This window comes from Psittacula echo (genome assembly GCF_963264785.1).
Source record: "Psittacula echo genome assembly, chromosome: 4".
Lineage (NCBI taxonomy): Eukaryota > Metazoa > Chordata > Aves > Psittaciformes > Psittacidae > Psittacula > Psittacula echo.
In genome coordinates, this window is record NC_137738.1 from 59,962,957 (window position 1) to 59,975,175 (window position 12,219).

A 12,219-nucleotide genomic window follows, 5' to 3' on the forward strand; every position below is an offset into this window, starting at 1 on the left:
CTGGGAGAACAAAGGTACAGACTCAGAGCCATGATGCTGAAAATGTGATGAACATCAGCAGTTACTATAGCTTAGTGGGAGCAAGCTGAGCTTTTCTGCTGCTTCCTGTCAAGACCTAAAACGGACAATCTTAGTTTTCCATGTCGCAAAACACTGACTTGTAATCACAGTATCACAGTATGTTAGAGATTGGAAGGAACCTCAAAAGATCATCTAGTCCAATCCCCCTGCCGGAGCAGGAATACCTAGATAAGGTTACACAGGAATGTGTCCAGGCGGGTTTTGAATGTCTCCAGAGAAGGAGACTCCACAACCCCCCTGGGCAGCCTGTTCCAGTGTTCTGTCACCCTCACTGAGAAGAAGTTTCTTCTCAAGTTTAAGTGGAACCTCTTTTGTTCCAGTTTGTACCCATTACCCCTTGTCCTATCATTGTTTGCCGCTGAGAAGAGCCTGGCTCCATCCTCGTGACACTCCCCCTTTATATATTTATATACACTAATAAGGTCACCCCTCAGTCTCCTCCGAACTATAAAGACCCAGCTCCCTCAGTCTTTCCTCATAAGGGAGATGCTCCACTCCCTTAATCATAATAAATAATAAATGGAACTTCCTTCCATGCTTCCAACCATGTTTGTTTTGTTTGTTTGTTTGTTTGTTTGTTTGTTTTTAGTACTGAGAAGTACATTTCAGTTACCAGGATAAAAAGTTGCATCTCATCAGCTGAGTTCTTGAGATCCTTAAGGTCATAGTCAATACCAAAGTGAGAAAGCAGAAGCTAGAGCTGAGGTTTCAGCTCCTCAATTTCAGTGCTGTGGTTGGGCAAAGTGAATCCAGTGTCCTTGTGGAAGGATTCTGCAAAAAGCCGCAATCAGACCAGCTGGAGAACATCAACACTAAGCAACATGACTGTAAGATGACTGTAAGCAATGCTGTCAGTGCCCTTTGCTTTGCATCCACCTAATCATAGAACAGTTAGTGCTGGAAAGGACCTTAAGATCATCTAATCCCAATTCTCCTAATTCCTCTTTTTTTGTCCTGAACAAATCTATGTCAGAGAATGGCAGGGCTGGGAGGAAAACACATTGTATAGATTTCTATTATTTCTCTTTACAAATTTTCTACCCCAGACCCCCAAAGACTAACAGCTGTTGCAGGTCAGGGCATCTCCACGGTTCTTGGAGGAGTGCCTATCTTCTACCACGGCAAGGACGCCAGCTAACAAATTCTACTGGCTGACCAGAATCCTGGCTCAGGGGTGTACAACATTCTTCTCACACGCACACCTCCCCAATCTTCACATGCCAAAAGAACTTCAAGTATGTTACTATTTCAGGGTTATCACTCCTCCAGTATCTGATTCTGGCATGATGCTGCTATCACAAACTTCTGAAACAAGAGTGTACTGGGGATGGCGGAGTTTGGCCTGGTATCAGTGTTGAAAAGTCTGTTGGCAACATAGAACCCATTTTTAGAAGAACTGAAATGTTTTCTCTTTCTTTATCTCATCTCGGGCTTGCTCAAGGCTTTGAGGATATCAGTATTCCTTCATCCTTGAAGAGCAAAAACTACTGTGTTTCTGTAAGTTTTACCATCTTCCCTCGTTTCAGCTCTTTGACAGGTATACTTAACACTGGGTGTTTGGTTGGTTGGGTTTTGTCTTAGGCCAAGCCATAACAAACAGCAGCACTTTTTCTGCTACTACTTTCCCAAAGATTTTTTCAAGTCCAAACAGGTGTCAACTCATTCTGCTTTACCCAGTACTGGTAGGTACTGCCAATACACACAAAGATCCTACCAGGTAAGTTACAGTTTGCTAAAGTTCAGCAAAACTCCTGGGGTTTAGTGGAGCTACATATAATCTAATTTATTATCTCAGTGTTTCAGCAATAAAGGGCCATCTGTGTTTCTATTCCATGCTTTATTTCAGCTTTGTTTTTAATGTCTTGTTTAATCATCTGCTGTTTCATCTATGAAGCTTAGATCTGGATAGCAGATGAATGAAGTTTATGATGGTAATATGATACTGTTCCTCAAATATTAGATAACTAGATACTGAAGATCAAAATGAACTAGAGCACTTCTAGGTTGCTTTGTAATACCAATTAAGTGTCTACTCCACAGCAAAACAAATGGCATAGTTGAACTCTGTAACACTGTAGGTCTGTGTCCTTTTCTGTACACTATTAGCCCATGGTATCTAAAATAATGGATCATCCCTCCCACTCCCATCCTGCTCATATAAGAGAAATGTGGCCTGTTCAAGGGGTTGGTTTGGAGAGAAGTTTAACCCTCCTTTCCCTGTACCTTAATATTGGTAGTGCTGCACCTCTGGGGCTGTATCTCACCATCATGGGACGCCTTTGAACCTAAGGAGTGAAAGAGGGCTGCACCAGCACAGTTAGACCAGTTAGAACTTAGATCACTAAGGGCTAAAGACCCCTTATCTGTCCCAGGTAATCTGCACTTTCTCTAGCACTGTTCTCAATCCATTGCCACTGATGGTTGGGCAGTGCCACTCCAGGACAGGGCTGTGCCTTGCTCCTCTGTGCAGACCCACAGGCACATCCCTTGTGTAGAGGTTTCCAGTGGAGAAAGGAGACAGGAAAGACAAGTCACAGCTCCTCTACCCTAGCCAGCCCCCTTCTCAACTGCAAGAAGGAGGTGCACATCCTGCCTAGTTCCTAGGAGAGAGGGGTTGTTCTGTTCTTTTCCAAAAACAATCCTGTGAGCTCCCACAGTTCTACACCATTCCCATTCTGAGAAGCATGGGTTAAATCATAGGATTTAAACACTCTGCATCAGGAATGCTGCCTTGCCTGCTAAGTACCACTCATATAGGTAACTACACAAACAACATCACTCCCTTCCTTCAAAATGAAGGAGAACTTGAAAGTAACCACAAGGAGATTTTTCTAGAGATACTTCAGTATAAGTCCTAAAACAATAGTTCTTTCTCCTTAATTTCTCCAGAATCAGGCTACCCACAAAAATATTTTAAGTGATATTCTTGCAGAAAATTGGAAGGATGAGTTTTAGGGTTTGGCATAACTGGGACAATATCCTGCATTCTCCACCGGGTCAATCCCAGAAGTATCCTTCTGAACTACCTGTTTCTGCAGCACAGGGCACAGTAAGGCCAGAGCAGTGACTGCTGCAGATTCAGGGCTCCACACTCTGGAATTTGGACACCAGATTTCCAGGATTCTTGCTGACTTTAAAAACCACACTCCAAATTTCTTAAGCATACAAAACAAAGATGGCAACATTTTCACTTCTAACCTTTCTCAAAGATTATACATCAACAGGTGCATTATCTGTAGGACCTCTGGTTTTAAAGGAAAGCTGATAATTTCTCACTGTTTCTTCCTAAAGCTCTTGAACAGGCAAGCACATCAATATTAAAAATACCTGAATTCTTATCAAAAGCACTTCTTAATTTGTCCCAGTTGTCTTGGGCCACATCAAGGGTGTTTCTGATCAGCCACATTCATTTTGTGAGAAATAGGCAAATGCTGGAGAACCTGGAGTTAACATATCTGTTATTCTCAGTCATCTAGAAAGCATACAAACTGTTCAGTTGCAAATTTAGTAATAAAATAAGACACAAAAGGGAAAAAACAAACCATAGTTATCCATTATGTATAATTTCAGACATTTATTCACTGCCAATGACTTGTAGTACTCATAGAATCACTACAGAAACTAGATAAAATAAGCAAGTATTCAGATTTCAAAAGGAGACACTTAAACAAATACTCAAGTCTGTAGACTATTCACTGAGATGACTCAGCTCCTTGACAGTGTCCTGCTCTACCAAAACATCATCACAGTAATAACACACACAAGAAAGGTCTCTTCAAGCCTTCTCTTTCTCCTCCTGGATCTCTCCAAATCAAAGCAGCCCAACACTATCTACACTGTACCCAGGGATCTCATTATTCCACTTACCTAAATTCAGTATTACCATTGTAGTATTTAATTACAAGCAAAATCAATCTGCTAAAAGAACTGAAAGTCATATGTATGCAATCTAGTTCATTATCTACAAACCTTAGATTTCTTTGACATTGAATTTTATCTTCCTAGGTTTATTTTCTTATCCAAGACTTGAATGTTTCAAAATATATTTCACTATTCAAAAAATGTTTGTTTTACTTGGAGAAAATGGTGAATGACCTCCAGAGAGTGCAGGCGACACACTAAGCACTGGGTGTAAATCATTTGATCTTCCTGTGTCACTACATTCACTGGGTTTTTCTTTCCTGTCAGAAAACTTTCCCTTGCTGCTGAAGGTCTTGCAGCCTCTGAACTGCATCATTGTATTCCTCCATGATGTGACTAACTCGTTCCTGTTTATGTATATAAAGGAGACACTGTCAGTTTTTGCATTTCTGCATCTTCTTCCCTTACTAGCTAGAAGGCGGTTGCATTCCCATTGCATGAGGAATTCTAGTTTTGAGCGTAATCTCAAAGGCTTATTTCCTTCCTAAATGCTTACAAATGCTATTTCCAATCCAATGAGGAAAAGAGATTTCAGCCCAAAGAGTAAATCTCTCTGAGCTGCTAATACTGACAGAAAGCAGACAGCTGAGAGTGAATGTCTGGAGATAAATCATACTTGGGTGGAAAAAAAGCCATTGCTAACATATCTCTTTTCATGAACAGATACTGTGCTAGATATATATGTGCTAGATCCCAGATTTTGGTTCCCACCTGATAGAGAGAATAAAGGTGTTCCATAGCACTGCTGTGTGTACAAAAGCTCTTCCACCTAAGCATGTGCAAATATTTACTCTGGACTAGCTGAGTAATTCTGTCTGTAAAATGCTTGAATAAAATCAGAAATAACCAGCAAATCACACATTTGTAAACCTTAGCATTAGAGGAAACTTAAGCAGTATATAGATCATAGTTAGCATCACAGAATAACACCAAAACAATGCCTAATCAGACACCAAAGACCACTGTGCTGTTACATTTATCCGTGAAGGGTACCTCCCCTGAATTGTCCCAGTGAAAAATATTATTGTGGGAATTAAAAAAAGCAGTTAATACAATGAAAATGGCAGAATTCAGTCTGCTGGATCTAGAAATTTGAGCTCCAGCTTAAAAACGAAAAAGAAAATAACCCACAACACAGACAGACTAGAACAGCACAAAAGCTTCAGGGAATTCTTGTCCCAGCCCACCCTGGCCTGGCTTAGATTCTTGTCCTTTAAAGAAAGAGAAGACATTTTCACATCGTATAAGGCAGCCACAAGCACTAACATCTTCGTGCCCATTTTAAGGAAGGCGTTTCATACTGGTTTTATTTTCAAGTGTGCACAGTGCAACCTGCTGGGCCAGCGGAAAGCTCCCGGATCCTCCCAGCAAGCAGAAGCAACTACCTGGTGGAGCACCAGAGGCAAGTTTGCTACTGCATGCTCTCTTCTCCAGCAGCTCTCTAACTCCCTCTGCACGACATCAGCCTGAATAACAAGAGGTTTTGCTTCTGTTGCCTGCAAACGGAGCACGCGCTGAATAAATCTCTTTTTCAGGAGCTATATATCTATACATATAAAAATACATTAAAAACCAAGTGGTAAATACAGGAAAATGTTCAGGCTTTGAATTTAATTGGGAATTGCAAACAAACAACAAAAACAAATGCTGCAGAGCCAGGGCCACATTATTATTTAATCACAACATCACAGCGTCATGACCCCTTCCATTCTGTGTTTACAGGCCCAGATTCCCAAAAACATATCACTTTCTCTGATTTTTATTTTCAGTTACTACTTAGTGAAGAGCAAATAGACTTCAGCCAACATACATTTTAGCTACCTACCTCTACGCCTTTCTTTACTATTACCTCCCTTTCTTTTCTGAAACAAGATGCATCCTTGGGAATTGCAACAGAACTGCAGGAACAAAAAATGCTCAGCAGGATGTTACAAGCTGGTATAAATCAAACATTTGTCAAGCCCGACAGATGGTGAAGCTACCAGTAAGCAAATTTAATGGTATGAAAATTGTACATTACAGCAGCAGAATTTATTTAATTGGTAGACATTTTTTGGCAAACTGTTTTCCTCCACCTCTACTTTTCATTCAAAACCCTTAAAAAGTTCATTTGGATGCTTGTCAATTCTATAGACACATACTACAACCCATAACTACGCAGTGGAGTTCCTTGACAAGTATCCTTCACAATTTAATTAACTTCCTAATATGCCAGTATCACAGAAGGAAGGGTTGGAGTAAACTTCTGGAGGAGAACTAGTTTTTGATTCTCATGCATCAACACTGAACAATAGGAAAAGGTTCTTCACTGAGAGGGTGGTTGGTCACTAGAACAAGCTCTGCAGGGTAGTGGTCACAGTTCCAAGCCTGTCAGAGTTTAAGGAGCGTCTGGATGATGCTCTTCTGCACATGGTTTAGTTTTAGGTAGTTCTGTGAGGAACAGGGATTTGGACTCAATGATTCCTATGGGTCCCTGCCAACTCAAGATATTCTATGATTCCATGACCGGTATGTTTACAGGAAGAATACAGTACATAGTCTTTGTGTAACTGAATAAAATGAATGCATGAAAACTAAAAACATAAGTGAAAACATGGCTGTCAAAAAAAGGGCTCCTAAGTCTTGTCCAAAAGTGATACACGGGAAACTGCTGGAACACTTCAGAGCCCTAAAGAGGTAAGACTGGGAGGGGTTCTGTGATCAACTACCACTTCCACTGCTCTAAGACAGGAAAAAGTAAATCTGTTCCTTAAAGATGTTTGTCTATTCTGTTCATAAAGATGGATGGCCATCATGGATGGTCAGCAACCTCCTATTCTGGCTATCAGTGTTTAACTTACACTATCTTTGGAAAGCTTGAATTTTAGCCCATTATTTTTTGTCCTGTTTGTAAGTACAAACAGAAGCTTCATCTTTACAGCAATCTCTCATGTGCACGTGTCTGAAGACTTATAATCTACAGAAAATGGACTGGAAACATAAGTCCAGCTCTTTCTGTTTTTAAGTGTCCTACTCAAGTGTTCGTCACCTGTTTTCCCCCGCAAATTCTCCAAGTAGTCTACAGCTTCCTTGAAGCATAATGCCAAACCTGGGTACATTGTCATACCTAGCTTGCGTCTCGTCATCATCACTGAGGAAAGCAAGAGCGTTTGTCTTATATGTGATCATTGTGTTTATATATCCCAGCATTATGTTTGAAGCTACTTCCTCCTCACTGTAGGAAGGAACACTTGACATGCTAGGGAGGTTTAAAGTTTTGCTTACAATATAGAACATGATATCAGTTTAGTTTGTTTTGACATTCTCTTTCATTTCAACCATAATTCTGTGGTAGATACACAATGAAAAAGCTACTATTCCTGGCTCCTGTGTGTGCATTCAGGTCTTGAAATTGAACAGTTACATAGACACATGACTTCTGTATCATGACAAAAAAAAAACCTAAGAAGAGATACAAAGCATTACTATAATCTGACTCTGTCCTTCACTCCCTAGAAAATTCTTGTTACCTGTATGCCCTATTTGGTATTCCCTTCAGGAGTATGCTGTTGTCTCCTATTTCTGCTTTCACCTCTGCCAGCTGTGCTGCTAATTCTTGTTCCAGCTGCTGGACCTTCTCAGTACAAGAGATTTGTTATAATTCATCCATTTTGTATTATTTCAGTTTGGTAGACCAAAAGACAAATCAGTTGAAAAGAAGCTCCTTTCTCAAGAGGAAATCACTTGTGAATTCTGGTCCTGGAGAACTGTCCACGTAGAAAGCACAAATTCCCTATATAGACAATATATAGTATGTGGCAACTTCATTAAAGAATTGTTTATTCAGCATTTCCTTTAACAAGAAGACTTTTCTTTTAATATCAGGAACAGAACTGGGTGAACGTGATTTTCCCCATTTTGGCAGCCAGCCTGAGGAAAATAGAAGAAAAGTGCTTTGAGCCAAATATTTTCAAGTATACTCCTGCATCCAACTAACAAATGCCATCTCCTCCTTCCTTCACCCTGTTTCGTAAGGACACTTCAGGAAGTTTAGGTAATTAATAATTAATTTTGATGTGCTGAATAAAACTTTTCACAAAAGAAGAGAAAACTTGCCTTCACTTTTTTCTGAAACAAAATAAGCTGACATTCAGAATCAATTTTCTCCCCATTTCTCTCACCTTAAGCTATTATTTGAAGTTGGCCAGGTTGGACAGAGCCTTGGGTGGCATGGTTTATTGAGAGGTGTCCCTGCCCATGGCAGGGGGATTGGAACTTGATGATCTTAAGGTCCTTTCCAACCCTAACTATCCTATGATTCTAAGTTAACCAGAATAAAAGGAATTAAAGAATATGCAAGAAATGCCACTTTTTGACAAATGTACTGTCTGCAAATAAACTACTATATCAAATTCACTCAGATCTAATGGGAAACACTTGCTTTGTGAGAATTTCTAAAATAACCATGCTTTCTTCCCAACATCTGGAATTACAGTTACTCTATCCACTTGTCAGTTAAGGGCATAATCAATTAGAAAGAAAAAAAAGAAGGAAATTGTCTTTCTAAGGGAAAAAGCAAGCCATTGTGGAAAGATTTGGGATTTTTTTTCTTGGAAGCAAAGAGGAAGAATGGGCTATTTCATGTTTAATCAATCACAGAGCAACCATCTGTGAGATCTATTTCTCAACGGTTTGCAGACTCTGTTTGGCTGCTCTGGGCACATAACTTCTCCTTTTTTCTTTCATGACAGAACACTGAAAGATAACAGCTGTTGGTCCAGTCACAGGTCTGACTTGACAAATACAGGAGATGGTCAAGAGGCTGAATACAGCAGTGTAGGATGAAGCGTTTGGGAGCTCTTCTCAGTGGATTGTATCCCAAGGTCTTGGGCAAATCTTGTCTCTTGTCATGGGACTGGCCTTGCTGATAATAAGAGCTGTAAATTAAGCAACTGTGGGAAGGAACTGGAGAATTCAGATCTCTGCACCTGAATTTCACAGCTCAGAAAAACAGGAAATTCAGGTAAAGAGGAATATAAAGAAACAGCAGAGGACTGGCTGACTAAAACGAAGAAGGGCTACCTTAAAAAAATAAATCTAGAATATTTTACCCAATGCAAACAGGGATCTGGGTGAAATCAATGATAAGCAGCCAGTATATTCATACACTACAGACAGCCTTAACTAACAACATAAGACATGAAATCTGACACTGGGCATAACATAAACAAGGCAGAATAGCAACCACACCTTGGCAGCAGGATATGGAATGATCTGGAAAAACCTAATTTATGGTAAAGGTAATGGGATAGTCTGGTATTTTAATGAATTGACATTTATGAATGGCTAGCCCCATTCGAAGGTCAAAGGGAATCTATGTGCATTAGATTTACTTACTTCCGGGAATGAAGATAAACATTTTTACTAGATTAGTACTAAAAAAAAAAGTCTGCTGTGCTGCACAAGTGCCTTCAGTTAGTTACTGAACCTAAGTGATATTTCAGTTTTGGTAAGTGCTGAGAGTATTAGAGAAGTGATTATAGTCTGGGTTAGAATGGAAGAACAAAACCAGACATGAATGTAAAGTGTTAACATCCAAAAGGCCCTAATTTAGGGAAATTAATAAAAGTAATTAGAAAACTCAAATGCAACTAATACCTCAAGGATTTTAACATTGATGAATCTAGAGAATCTTTAAATCAATGGTAAAAAGCGAACTGGAACTTACCCTCAAAATAAAAGCAGGGGGAAGAAGCTGGAAGCAAGGATGGTGGAGCCAACCAAAAAGCCATCGAGAGTAGGCAGAGAACCACAGCAGAAAAAAAATAACAAAAAGAGGGAAAAAAACCCCAAAACCAGAAGGCCAGGAAGCCTAGAATTAAAACAAGAAACACCAGCTAAATTAAAAATTGTTAAGGAAAATAAAGAGCAGGCAGGATTTTAGCTATATAAATAAGAAGAAACTGAGAGAAAAGAAATTATGTCACTATGCAGGCAGTGGAGTAGGGATTAAAATAATTCAGATATGGCTGTAAAACTAATGGCGATTACTTAGCTTAGCTTTTTGAGGACACAGAAGTAAACTTAGGGTAGCAGAGTGATGCAGTGGGAATATAAATTACTATTTCTGGGTATAGAGCAAAACTTTTGGCAGAAGAGTAAAGCTGCCCATAAATAAATCCAAATTACAAACAGAAGTCATCTCAAGTACTAGCAAAATAAAATCCTATAGTAGTCTATGTTTTCCTGAACCATACAGCACTGAACCCCCAATTTCCTAGTTTTGGATCAGTCAGACTACTCATCACAGTAAGCATGAGAGGCCAGCACAAAAACAGGAGGAAAAATGGTTGCACGCAGGGCAATGCACAGGATTGCCAGGCTGTCAGCAGCCCAGGACTTACCCAATACCTCAGAAGATTTTGAAGAGCTAACTCAGGATTCCCAGAAATCAGAGGCGAGATTTCTTCAGAGCCACATTTATTCAGTATTTATCTGTCCAAACTCTTTGTACAGGGTAAATATATTCATTCAAGCTCACCATTATCACCATTATTTGGTAGAGAAAACCAGGCATAAGATTCACCTGACCTGTTTTAGCAGTTACCTTAGGCTACACTTTCAGAAATGCTTACTCCTTTCTGCTGATGGAAGAGAGACTATGGTACCCACACTGAGAACCCATGGAGACCTTCAGGTAAGCACTGGAGCCACAACCCAGGTGACGCACAGAAGCTTCAACAGGCCTCAGCCAAGGATGTGGCAGAGGTAGCCTTGACCACATCGGTACAGGCAAGCTGAGGAAAACAAAATGCTTTATCAGAAATACGAGCATATGTTTTATTATCCCCACTTCCTTGGGTTTTTTCTGCTATAAAAATCACCGTGTGTTTGTACAGGACTCTTATTCTGAGAATGTCTTTCAGTCCACACAAACATCTGCATTTAGTTACGTTAGCCAGTGTCCAAATCCCAGCAAGATCCTGCTCTGATTATTTTGCTGGGAGTGTTTTTGCCAGCTTCTATTCCCAGAACACACTGGATTTATAGCTATGTCCAACCTCCAGCTTTGCTGGTTAGCAGATTGTAACACACATGCTCAAACTGAATGCCTTTTGTACTAGAACAAAGTCTTTCCAGCATGCTTAAGTAACAAGCCATTAATTTGTGCTAGCATATTTGATTAGCAGCAGAAAAGTGAACTATTATTGGATACAATTTGCTGGTCTGTATTTTTAATTATACTGTTTGACCTACCTATTTTGTCCAATATTCTTAATGTCTAGCCATAAAATATGATCCTAGATTCAAACTCTAACAAATCCTGTTGTGGCAATTTTGCATAAGAGCATAAAAGAACCTAGATTTTGAGTAAATAAACCAATTAGTCTTGTTTGGAGTCACTGTGTGGTTTTGACTGCTGTCCTGTATAGCTAGATTCAAAATATTCATAAAAAAAAAAAAAAAAAAAAAAAAGCAGTTTCATCTGAAAAGACAAACAAAATCATGCAGGATATAAATCAAAATGAGGATCTGTAAAAGAGTAGAGCAAGCACTTATTAAGCCAAAACATACTGTTCTTGTGAAGAAGCCTGCTTTACCCACTGTGCTTTCTCCAAATGTACATTTATGCGGTTCCAGGCCAAAAGTTTTTGGAACATAAGACATGAAGCATTCAGATCCCAGCAAAACTCACTGTGATGTGCCTGCCTAATTCCTGTGGAGCTGAACTTTGCCAACACTTGTGCACAAGCTTAACTTCATCACTCATGTTTCTGCAGAATTATTGATTGCCGTGTATTTCTTTGAAGACTTACTTTATGTGATTGACAATTGCCTCAAACTGTGAATATGTCAATAAATGAATAAATAAATACATACATACATACACAAACTGATCTCCTACCCTACGCCTCACACACCCAACATACAATCTGAAAACAGATTTTCTGTGCTTCTTCAAGCACGAAAATTTGTTTGGGATACACTTCCTCTGTATCCTTTTTGGCTCTCTCAGCCCACGCTGAAACACATCTGTTTTACTTTAGTGTTTAAAAACACACGCGCTAAAAAAAGACAAGCTCCAGGAAAAGAAAGCACAAAAGAATTATCAAAATACAGTGAAACCTTCCAAATTGAAATGCAAGTGATGTACCCATCAGTTACTGTAAGCTCACATATCATTCATTCATATTTTTCCCTCACAAACCATAGCTCCTGACTCTGAGCAAAACAGCT